Below are 13,387 nucleotides of genomic sequence, written 5' to 3' on the forward strand. Positions count from 1 at the left end.
GGAATACTGTACATTCATTTTGTTGCTGTTGGAGAGGGCCGAGATGGAAGGGATGCTGCTGTGGTGCAAACAAACCATAAGGAGCACCAGACTGGCTCTGCTGGTGTGTTTGCACCATACTTACCTCTCCACCACCTTATCCCCTCTCCCTTCCAATAAGCAACATTGAGCTACCTGCTGGGAAGCTAGTATAGCAACCCATTTCTGCTATGGTGCCTAGTTTTTTTTTTTTATAAGCTTGCTTCACTTTTGAGTTGTCTATGGGGAGTTTTCTACGTGCCCTTTCTTTCATTCTTTGAATCAGCTTACAAATGTTTACATTCTGCAGCCTTCCTTTGTCCCTGTGCTTCAGTTAACGCCTGGGAAGGACATCATGAGATAGCTCATCACACTGAGAGACTTTTTTCCACATCAGAAATTGTGGGCAGCTAGGCAGGCTGAAAAATTATGGGGAAAGGAATACAGGAAAAACAGAAAAAGCACGTAGAGCCCCTCTGCTGCCTCACAATGATAAGGTAAGCTCAAAATCCCAAAGCAAGTGGAATTCTATAGAAATTCTCAATTGCACATGCACAAAGTAAGCCTTTTCCTCAGAGAAAGAAAACTTTCAAGAAACACACGGACAGTTTTTGGCAGAGCATTAGTCACCCATGGCCATACCATAGTTAGCCTCACACACAATAGTTTGCAAAACCACTTCAAACCAGGGCTTCTGATTCTGGCCAATTGACCCATTGCAAACCATTTCAGGAGTGTATCAAAGCTGGGGAGGAAATGGCCCTTTGAAGATGTTCTTAACAATGCAAGGAAATATTTCGTGTATAAGTATTGAAGAGGAAGAGGAAATTAGAGGCAGCTTGAAGAAAACAGTAGAGTGAAGGAAGCACCTGCCATGATAATACATGCAGGCCTCGATTGGTCCTATTCTGTGGTTTGATGCTTAATTGATTAATTTGAGGCAACAAGATTTAGTGTAGCTGTAGATTAGTGTCAGAGGGATAATCATTGCTAAGCTCTTATTTCCAAGCCGGGTTTCAGCTGCAGTTTGAGCAGGCTAAAGCCACCTCTCTGTAGCCAATTTGAAAGGTTCTTGGAAGAGGTTCCTTTCCATCCCTGTGCAGTGGGAATACAATGGAAAGGTCAGGCGTAGACAAAATCCCTTCCTATAATGTATGTGTTTATTCTCAAATTTAATATATGAATGTATTATTTGTTCTTAAAATGTCATTCAATAGATTGTAAGCTTGGGTTTCCTGGCAGACCTTTGAAGCTTAAAGAGTAATGTAATAAGAGTATGTTAATCCATAGGCTATACAGCCATCTCTCTGCAGACACCATCCCCCGCCATCTCCTGCCAAGAACTGGCTCTGAAACATAGCGTCGTCCCTGCCAGCAATCGTTCAGAGGAATTTCCCTCTAACAATAACAGGCTTGTTAGGTAATTACAAGCCTGAAAAGCTGCTTTGGTTCTGTCCACCTTTATATTCAGCCTAGTTCTCCCTGAGGTGGTGAACCTGGGTCTGGGCTCTACTGTTTCGAGATGGCAGGGGGTGAACTGACAGGATAGACAGGGCTCCCTGCAGAACAAAATTCTGCACATGGAGGTGCCAGGTAAAGAAAGGTTGTAGACAGCAGCAGCAGCAGCAGGGAGATTGGCCTAGTTGAAATGGAAGAGATGGCTCTCCATGGCTACTTGTCTGAGGCAGTAATGCTTCTGAATGCCAGTCATTGTAAACTGCAGGAAGAGAAAGTGTCCTTATGCTCGAATCCTGCTTGTGGATTTCCCACAATCATCTGGTTGACCATTGTAAGAAAGGACACTGGACTAGATGGGTCAGTGGCTTGATTGAGCAGGCTGTTCTTATGTACAGTGGTACCTTGGGTACCTTCAGGTTACATACGCTTCAGGTTACAGACTCCACTAACCCAGAAATAGTGCTTCAGGTTAAGAACTTTGCTTCAGGATGAGAACAGAAATCGTGCTCCAGCAGCGCGGCAGGAGCAGGAGGCCCCATTAGCTAAAGTGGTGCTTCAGGTTAAGAACAGTTTCAGGTTAAGTACGGACCTCCGGAACAAATTAAATACTTAACCTGAGATACCACTGTAAAATGCTCTGGCTGGCCTGGCTTCAACCAGACATAAGACACAGTACAGTGGTACCTTGGGTTAAGAACTTAATTCGTTCTGGAGGTCCGTTTTTAACCTGAAACTGTTCTTAACCTGAGGTACCACTTTAGCTAATGGAGCCTCCCACTGCCGCCATGTGATTTCTGTTCTCATCCTGAAGCAAAGTTCTTAATCCGAGGTACTATTTCTGGGTTAGCGGAGTCTGTAACCTGAAGCGTCTGTAACCTGAAGCATCTGTAACCCGAGGTAGCACTGTACTGATTGGCCAATTAACTGTTCAACTCAGGCTCCTACAACTCCTTGGTTGCAATTGACTTTTTTCTCCAATGTGATGTTCAGTGGAAGCTGGGCAGGCATGTCTTCCAACAAACTACTCAGACCCTCCTTGCCACCAGTCTTAGTAATAACCTCCCACTCTTCTTTGCTTTTGACAAATCTTGTCAAGACCACCATAACGCGCAGCGTAAATTAATAAAACAGAGTCTTCTTCAGTAAAAGAATAAAAGCTTTCCTGAGCTAAAATAAACTTGTTTGCAGATAACAGCATAGTGGGCAGAAGATTAAACTAGCTTCAGAGCATACACAGAGTTACTGAGTCACACAGAGGCACCACACACCAAACAGTCTCCATTGAGCACTGGCTTCACAGAGCACACTGACACACAGATACTGATACACACTGAGTCTGCCTGCAAGCAGATACAATGCTTATGCAAATAATGAGTCGTCCTCAAGATGAGTCACAGTGATTCAGCACGCTAAATGATTCTGCAGCTTTTCAGCATTTCACAACATTTCTAGACTCCTTTACTGCTTCTGCTCTCAAATACCTTTGTCACGTAAAGACTCTCCTCCCTGGAAGAGAGGGGAGTGGTTGTGGGTGGGAGCCCGAGCTCCGCCCCTGGCCGGGGGCCTTAGCCCCCGCCCCTCCTCACCTGGCTGGCGCCCACGGCCACTGGAGGCAGCCAACCAGGTGTCTCCGGGGGGCGTGTTTAGCAGCTTAATGCTGTGGCTCCAGCTCCGCCTCCTCCTCATTCGTTGTCGTCCCTCAGCGAGTCACCCACCCTCCACTCCCATTTAGCTCAGAGTCTAGGTTTTTTGGCCTTGCTATGGACCTTAGGTTGGTCGCCCCGGTTGCCTGGGGGGCCTGGTAGGAATTTTTCCATTTGGCATTAGGCCTTTTGGTTTTTTCGTCTACCTCGTAGCAATCGTCACAACTTTTGTGGTATTGGTGGGTAGGTTAGGCATTGGATTCATGTGTGTCAAGGGCTAGGTGTGGCCATCGCCTATGCTATCTAACATGGGTTATTCCGTTAAAGGAATCTGGCGGTCTTGTATTCCGTCCGATGCCTGCTTGGCGGGAGGCCATGGCACGACCCTCAGTGACATCAGGGGTGAGCCTATAGTTGGATTAGCATCAACAGGCTCCACCTACTGTTGAATAAACCCACCTCCTATAGTCATCCAATGCCTAAGCCAATACCTTTTCACTGCTGTAATCAATAAAGTTGTGGCCTTTTCTTGCCCATTAACCTTATATCACGTGTCCTTGTGTGTTTATTTCACATAGCGGGGGTTGGGCCCTCGATCCACAACACACCACTCCTTGTTTGATGCCATGGGGCTTATGACACCAGCAGGAGCACCAGACTGCCCTTATCACTCTCACTCCACAAGGACCCACCTGCCAGAAAGCTAGCATGGTAGCTCCTCACCACTGCTTCTGGTTCTAGCTTAATCTTCTGTCTAATAGTTCTAGTTTTTCATATGCCGGACAAGGTTTTTTGTATGGGAAAGCATACAGTTATGATTCGCCTGCTTGCCATATGAAGTGGTGCAGTCTAGAAACAGATTTAGCTCAATATTATCTTCCTACTCTGTCTGGTAGTGGCTCTCAAGGGTTTCAAAGTGGGAGCATTTCCAACCTGGAGAAGCCAGGAATTGAACCTGGAGTCTTGTTCATGTAAAGCAGGTGCTCTACCACTAAGCCACAGTCCTTTTCCTCTCCTTTGTCAGTGGTGACATAAAGGATCTGTGACACTCCTGGTGTTGCTGGACTCCCAACTCTCACCACTAGCAGCCAGCAGGCCCAATGTATCAATTCATATCATTGCACATGATGTATTATGCTCTTGTGGTTCTTCTGTTGCTAGCCGCCTTCAGACCCCACATAGGGGAATGCAGAGATGCAAATTGGTTTAATCAATCCATCAATGCTTCTGTCTTTTTTTGTTTGTTTGTTTTTAATTGTTTCAATGGCTTAGTTATTGATTATCATTTTATTGTCCTTTGAATATTGTTAGCCACCTTGAGTGCTTCTCTGGTTGGTGGAAGATAAATTATTCTGATTACAATAAATAAAACTCCACAGAGGAATAATCTTTGGAATCATCAATATGATCACATCAAGAATGTGTGGGTTGTTGTTTTTAAATGAATCTTCTATTATGACCTCACATCCTCCCTCCAATGGCATTTCCGGGATGTACATCAGTCAGGGTAAAGAGAGCAGCATGAAAATTGGAAACGAATAGCTCCCATGCCCTTCAGTCACTTTACAGCAGGCATGGCCAAACTTGACCCTCCAACTGTTTTGGGACTACAATTCCCATCTTCCCTGACCACTGGTCCTGTTAGCTAGGGGTGATGGGAGTTGTAGTCCCAAAACAGCTGGAGGGCCAAGTTTGGCCATGCCTGCTTTACAGCATTAAGATAAGCACCCAGTTACCAAAATAAACACACACACACCCCACTTTTGAGCTGGCTGCCAGGCACTTGGGAACCACAGCACAAGGGATGTTGTGAGTGCCAAGTGCAAGGCTGTCAAAGAAGTGTGCCTTCTGGAAACTTGAGCAGGGTTGAAAATACACCCAGCCACTCACCACTCATCAGCTGATGAGTGGGGAGTTAAATCCTGCTGTGTTGGAGATGCATGCCTGTTCCCAGGCAGGAACAGGTGCACACAGCCAACAAAGAATTAAGTGGCATCAGCTGATTGGCAGGTGCACATGGTTTGGGGGAAATGGCCTTGCAGGCCAAATTGGGCCTCCTGGTGGGCCAAGAATGACCAGCAGGCTGGACACACACACACACCGCTTTAGGTAATAGTCTGTACTGCTTGGCCTTTTACATAATCTCCACCTGAACCAGCAACTTCAATAGTGTACTGATAATATTATAACAGAGGTAAAATGCAGTTGTTTGTGGACTCCTAAGAGGATGAGGAAAAGCATGACCCAGATTGGCCAGTAAAGTGAGATGAGCGCCACAACCCCAGAGTCGTTCGCGACTGGACCTAACAGTCAGGGGACCCTTTACCTTTACCTTTGCATTTTATTGTGAACTGAACTAATTCACCCTTGCTGAACCAAGGGAACTTTTGAAAAATTGAATTTCCTATGAAATTTGCAGTTCTCCAAATGTTGTAAAGCAGTTCTCCCACCAAATAACGGGTATACAAAATGCATATATTAAGGAGAAATGTGCAAAAAAATAAAAATGCATATATTGGCAAATATAATATACAAATAATTATATTACATGTAGATCAGTGGGGAAATATGTATACCAGCTGGTGAATTTTTGTAAGGACTTCCTTTTTTAAAAAAAAGTAAACTAAAGCAGAAATGTGGAGAACTGAATTTAAGAAGGGGGAAATGAGAAACTGATAGGAGCTTTAATTGACGGGTTTGTCCCTCTCTGCGCTAAGAGAAATGTTCATCAGAAATGCAGAGGCAAAGCAGGAAATATATCCGACAGTGACCCCTTGGATCAGACAGCCATAAAGGTCACTGCGGGAACATGCCAAGACCCTTCTCCTCTGCTTTTGTAATGGTATTAGCAATGACTGTTTCTTACTCAATCACACTCCCAAAGGATTTTCAATAAACTTTTTATGTGCCATAACTGTTACATTAAATAAAGCTGAAAGTATTGAGTAAACTGATGGTAAATCACTCTGGATGCCTTGGAATTACATTAAGTGTGAGAATTATAGATCTTTCACTGTGCGCAGAAACACAGAGATGACAGAGCCAAACATTTTTATGCTGACAGTCTGGCTGGATATTTTTTATTTTTTAAAAAAAATGTGGTGCGACAGGCTTCCCCTCCAATAAATGGCTTGTTCAGAGTCACAGGGGAGGAGAGAAGTTGAGTAGCCAGTTGCACAGCCTGGGTTCTAATGTATCCTTTCCTTCGGATATTAACGTTTTTTGTGGTTTCAAGAGATCTTCCAGCTCCCTCTCCCAAATTACAGGGAACCCCAATATGCAGCTGGTTGGGCAGGGGTGGGGGCGAAGCTTGCTCCCCTCCCACCCAATTGAAACAAAATACAGTGGTACCTCGGGTTACATATGCTTCAGGTTACAGACTCCGCTAACCCAGAAATAGTGCTTCAGGTTAAGAACTTTGCTTCAGGATGAGAAGAGAAATTGTGTTCCGGCGCCGTGGCAGCAGCAGGAGGCCCCATTAGCTAAAGTGGTGCTTCAGGTTAAGAACAGTTTCAGGTTAAGTACAGACCTCCGGAACGAATTCAATACTTAACCCGAGGTACCACTGTAGTGGTTTTCCATGGAATGCTACACGGTCAACCTAAATAAAGTTCGCATCTTCGTTAAGGTAAAGGTACCCCTGCCCGTACGGGCCAGTCTTGACAGACTCTAGGGTTGTGCGCCCATCTCACTCAAGAGGCTGGGGGCCAGCGCTGTCCGGAGACACTTCTGGGTCACGTGGCCAGCGTGACATCACTGCTCTGGCGAGCCAGAGCCGCACACGGAAACGCCGTTTACCTTCCCGCTAGTAAGCGGTCCCTATTTATCTACTTGCACCCGGGAGTGCTTTCGAACTGCTAGGTTGGCAGGCGCTGGGACCGAACAACGGGAGCGCACCCCGCTGCGGGGATTCGAACCGCCGACCTTTCGATCGGCAAGCCCTAGGTGCTGAGGCTTTTACCCACAGTGCCACCCGCGTCTTGTTTAGGAAGCTGCAAATTATGTAAGTTCACCTTTAAATGTGAACTGAATTGAATTTTCATCCCGATGCCCAGAGCAGATCTGGGAAGGAATGAGAGGGGCTCCTTGGCACCAATGAGGCTTGTTTATTGGGGAAGGAAGCTGGCAAAATTTCCCATGGGGCTAGAGACAACAGCTTGCAAGGGCAATGGGTGAGGGGCAACGTCGCGTGTGTGATGTCAGGACATCATGTGGAACTGGGATTCGCACCAAACATGGCGGCCATGTAGCTTCAAAGGCTGATGGCTCCTCCACTTCCACTTCCTGCTGCCACCCTCTCTGTGGCAGGAGAAGGAGGAGAAGGAGCCAGTCACAGGAGTGGTGCCACAGTCGGGGGGGCAAAAGGGCTCAGCCCCTAGAACTGGCACCCCTTCATGGGGTTATATTAGTGGTTACTTATAAACAGCTCCTACGGTTTTCATTTTGGTTGCCACGAATCATGCTGTACATTTTCAAGCCCAAATTGTCAATCAGCTATTTTTAATGCCCCAAACAAACGGCTCTATCTTGGGGGGAAATAGAAATACAATGCAGAAGTCAATTCCCCCCCCCCCCCAAAATACACATCTCTATATTATTTGATTTGTTTGGGCCATGATCATTATTCTGAGGGCAAGAGGAATAATAGGGAGAGGAAGGGAGTAATATTCTCTTAGAAATTCCGCCTCTCCTTTACCTTTCAACCTTGCTGGGATTGTTTCTGTGTTCAGAAAATAATTGCACACTGAGCCCTGTAGTTCTGACAAGACATCTTCTTGTTGAAACTTTGGCAAAGGTTGCTGTACCTTTATCATACAGAAACTTGGGCATATTGGAAGATGCGTCAGGGACCCTGTGAATCTTATCTACTAATAGTGAACTCATTCTCAGATTGTGAACCTTTATGTAGCCAGAAGACTATCTGTGCAGAAGAGGAAGTTGGAAGCAGGCTTGGTGGAACTAACTCTGAGGTCTGCAGTGTGTGCGTGTGTGCGCGCGCATGTATACATCCCCCAAAAAGAAAAAGAAAAAAGTTAATTGGGTGAAAATCAATTCAGGATTTCTTGTCATACACCTGTTTTTCTTTCTCCCTTTTCTCCCCCACTTCTCACACATCCAATACCACAGGTAGCAAAGCTTGGCATTTTCCAGGCCCCTGAGACCAGCAAACATCCCACTGCCTTACAATGCTACCATTTCTCCTTTGGATCAGATATCTAACAAGATCAGATGCAGCTAATGTGAATTCTCAGTCTGTGTGCTTCTTCCAGGTTAGAGGGACTCATTGTGGGTCCAGTGCCATATGCACAGAGGGAGACTAATCATTGAAATGATCTGTGTGATCTAGAGTAGGCCTGTGATTAAGGGCTAGTATATGTGATTAGGGATTGGAAACCTTCCCCAAATCACATAATGATCAGGTAAGGAAACATTGAGGAAATGGAATAAAGTGCTATCTGACTGCAGCCTAGGTAAGCCAAGACTGAGCCTGTGGGGTCAGCTGAAAATTGCTGCAGCCCAGATAGTATCCCCACACAGCAGAACTGTCAGCCAGGTTTGCAGAATGGATCTGAGGGGCAGGAGGAACTTTCCTGCTGGGTGGTCCATTTTTTAGTCTCCTCCTGACTCTGTGCCTTGCAAACTCCTTGATGCTCCACCTTCAATATATTCTGGAGAGTGGGCTCAAGCTGTTTCAGAAACCATTTATTTTCTCAAAGATCCTCATTTATCTCCCCCACCCTACTCGCTGGCAGCACCATGTTTTCTTAGCCTCCACTTAAAAGTCAGAAAGGCCCAAACAAATTACCCTCTCTAGTCTGATGAATGTTGAAAAGAACCAATTCCTCCGGTTCTGAGTGGTAAGGGGCAAGGGGGAATCATTTCCTTTCCAAAATTGGGGGTGGGTTTGGAAGAGAGAACTTGGCAGTAAATTGCACCAGTTGGCAAATTCCTATGGCAATTAGTAAATCTTATGGTGTTTGCTATAATAACAGAAATACGTGTTCCTGTATTTTTCAATTTAAATGAAAATGGAACCCTACTATAAATACCAAAGAAATCAATCACCAGCCTACAAAAGCAAGCTTGTTCTGAGGCAGTGGCCTTGTTGAACTCCACAGAGGAGCATTACAAAGGCCACAGCAGAGTCATAAGACTGTTTACCATACCCTGAAACACCTACTATCTGCTCAGGCACTACGGTAGGGGTAGCCAACATTATGCCCTCCAGATGTTGTTGGTTGCCAACTTCCATCAGCTCCAGCCAGCATAATTAATAGTCAGGAATGACAGAAGTTGACATGCAGCAACATCTGGACAGCCCTATGTTGAATATCTGTACACTACAGTCTCTGCCATTCAATAGGCTGGGTGTTTTTTCAGATCCTCCAACAGGGGGCATAAAAAGGTAAAGGTACCCCTGCCCGTACGGGCCAGTCATGTCCGACTCTAGGGTTGTGCGCCCATCTCACTTAAGAGGCCTGGGGCCAGCGCTGTCCGGAGACACTTCCGGGTCCTGTGGCCAGCGTGATGAAGCTGCTCTGGCAAGCCAGCACCAGCGCAGCGCACGGAAACGCCGTTTACCTTCCCGCTATAAAGCGGTACCTATTTATCTACTTGCACTTAGGGGTGCTTTCGAACTGCTAGGTGGGCAGGAGCTGGGACCAAGAGACGGGAGCTCACCCGGCCGCGGGGATTCGAACCACCGACCATGCGATCGGCAAGCCCTAGACGCTGACGTTTTACCCACAGCGCCACCCGCGTCCCTACAGGGGGCATATTGCTTGTCTATTAATACCATGGGGTGACCACTTAGACATAATTAAAAGAAGACAAGCAATAACACGGATTTGCATGAAGTTTGCACATGGCAAGTTATATGTACAGAGTCAGCCTTAGAAATAACTTAGACTGATAATAATTATTATTATTATTATTATTATTATTATTATTATTATTATTATTTATACCCCACCCTCCCCAGCCAAGGCCGGGCTCAGGGCGGCTAACAAGCAATAATGAAAACAAGTTGAATGAATACAACTTAAAAACAAGATTAAAATACAACAATTAAAATACTGATGCAGCCTCATCACAGGAGGAGAAAGGAAAAAGAAAGAGGGGGAGGGAATCAAATTGGCTCCAAGCCAAAGGCCAGGCAGAACAACTCTGTCTTACAGGCCCTGCGGAAAGAAATCAGATCCTGCAGGGCCCTGGTCTCATGAGGCAGAGCGTTCCACCAGGCCAGAGCCAGTGTTGAAAAGGCCCTGGCTCTGGTTGAGGCTAATCTAACTTCCTTAGGGCCTGGGACCACTAGAGTGTTGCTATTTATGGACCTTGAGGTCCTCTGTGGGGCATACCGGGGGAGGCGGTCCCATAGGTACGATTACTCTAACTTAAACAGAAAGTGTATCCTTTGTGCTAACTATTCATGGGTAGTGCCCCCAATAGTTATTTATCTTTAAGAGAAAGCTGGACTTGGATTAAATATCCCTTCAAATAGAGGACTGTCCTCTGTAAAATAGAGCACATGGCCACTTGAGTGTAACACCTCTATCTCCATGCAAAAACTCACACACACCCCCAACTTCCTGCCTGCCTATCTATTATCGATCTAGTGTCTAAAAGGGCTAAACAATGAACTACTGCTAAATTTTCCTACTGGTTATGCCACCTACTATGTACACACAGAAGCACACATTGTAAATGAGGATGGTGGTGGTGGGCTAGATCCTTATCTCCCCATCCCTGGAGGGCCAAACTTGAAAAGTGAGCACAACCAATGCAGAGTCAAAACCCACCAATTGCTCCTCAGCTGGCATTACCCCACGCCCCCCTCAACTGGGGCAACAGCTGATGATTGGTAGGTGATTGTGGTTTTTCAAACATGCCCTTGCAGGCCAAATTTGATCCCTTGGCTAGTCAAAATTGACCTATGGAATAGATGCCGTATTGTAAATGACATTCTCTCCCCTTCACCAAATATTGATAATAGACTGCTTAATTGCACAATGGATCTGATGGCACTTGTAGAACAGCCAATAATAATGGGAAATAGTTTACTTCTGGCTTTTCATCCTTTCCTTGTATTCCTTCTCCTGAAGTCCCTGAGAATGGAGCAAATACTATGCTACTACACCTTGAACTGACCAAGCTGTGGGCTGCATTGCAGCAGTAACCCACATATTATCCAAAGGAGAGGGGGTGCAATCCTTCCTATTCAGGCTGCAGCATGCTTAGGTTGTGCTTTGCAGAAGTTAGTCCTCTGTTTGAACGGCTCTACAGTTTGAAGATAAGGAACAAAAAGAAGAGAGAGACCATCAACATATAGCACCTGAGCAGAAGACTGAGAAGGCACACAGGTCATTTGGTCAAACCCTTGTTGCCCACTTTGCTGAGATGTTTTCTATTTATATTATAGTAACTGAGCTGTGGGACACGGGTGGCGCTGTGGGTAAAAGCCTCAGCGCCTAGGGCTTGCCGATTGAAAGGTCGGCGGTTCGAATCCCCGCGGCGGGGTGCGCTCCCGTTGTTCGGTCCCAGCGCCTGCCAACCTAGCAGTTCGAAAGCACCCCCGGGTGCAAGTAGATAAATAGGGACCGCTTACTAGCGGGAAGGTAAACGGCGTTTCCGTGTGCTACGCTGGCTCGCCAGATGCAGCTTTGTCACGCTGGCCACGTGACCCGGAAGTGTCTGCGGACAGCGCTGGCCCCCGGCCTCTTAAGTGAGATGGGCGCACAACCCCAGAGTCTGTCAAGACTGGCCCGTATGGGCAGGGGTACCTTTACCTTTTTAACTGAGCTGTATCCAATATTTTTTGTCCACTGGCTCAATATTTCTTTGTCCTCTAGCAGGCAGATGACATTTAATGTTGCTCAATGGAGGAACCCAATACAGCAGTGCTCTAATGGAAATTTGTTGTGGAACAGCAGCCTGCCAACGTTACAAAGCCAGAAGAGTCATCCACTGTACTGATCTGGGTTCCATGGGTCAATTATGTGGTCTTGGAATACATGACCTCAAGTTTTAGACTTTGTTCATGGTCAAGTTCTACATCGCTGTGGAATTAGCCAATTAACAGATTTAGACATGGACCTCGAGCCACAAACATAGTGGGTGATGTTTGGACGGGCTCCACTTCATTTTTTTGTTGGTACCCTAGCGAGAGAAACATGAGGTTAAATGAATTCATGACCACAGAGTACTCTGCATGCTAAAGAAGTAGTGCTCTAGAAGTGAACCAATACATGCATATTATTTCCTATGTACAGGGAATGTTCCACAGAACTGGGATGATTGCAAGGTTGAAAGATCACTTGCCAGGCCTTTGTTTGATCTTGGTTGCTCAGCGCATAGCTTTCAAAACTACAACTTGATGTTCTGACTGGCTAGTCTTCATTTCCTTTCTTTTCTTTTTGCCTTCAACTACAAGGACAATTTTCTGATCAGCTCCTAATCTGAGGCAATCTAGGGCAAGGGAGATTTTATATATATATATATATATATATATATATATATATATATATATATATATATATATATGAGAATGAATGAAACACTTAGATTTTAATGGCATCTCATTTTCATAAAGTACCCCCGTGGCCCCAGAGAATTAAAGACTGTCCTTCAGAGCAGGAACGCAGAGCCATCTAGTTTGCAGACACCTGTCATAATTAAACTAATAGCTCTGAAAATGGGCCTTGATATTAAATCTATCTTGCACAGAGGAGCAGGGCTGATTAAAACCACTGTTTGACAGTTAATGATGAACCTCTTGCTCGCTGAGCTCCATAACTGGAACAGACCAGTTCATCCTTCTTCCTTTCAGCATCTCTTCCTGGCTCCCTCCTCCCTCTCTGCCCTATTGACCAAGGAAGAGAGTTTTTTTACTTGATCCTGTCCTGCAAAGGAAAAGTGAATGCTCTGTAGCTTATGAAGCAAGTATGTTGAAGTCATTCAACCACTGAGAATTTCAATGTGAACTGCCCTGGTCTGCACACACACACACACACCTGACTAATGTGCAAATTGGAATGTAGCTACCCACCAGCTAACAGGGATTTGGCACTCCCCCAAATTCTGTGAGGCAGTTCTTAGGTCAAAAGAATGTATAGAAATATGTTTTAAAGTGTATATTTCTGAGAAAAAGATTTTAAAATGTGCAATTTTTGAGAAAATTTAAAAATATGTATGGCAATGCATTTTCTTATTCATCTGATCTTATTTGAAATCATAGATTAATGTGGAAATGAGGCAGGAGAGTCATATAA

Source organism: Podarcis muralis, chromosome 15 (assembly GCF_964188315.1).
Source record: "Podarcis muralis chromosome 15, rPodMur119.hap1.1, whole genome shotgun sequence".
Classification (NCBI taxonomy): Eukaryota; Metazoa; Chordata; class Lepidosauria; order Squamata; family Lacertidae; genus Podarcis; species Podarcis muralis.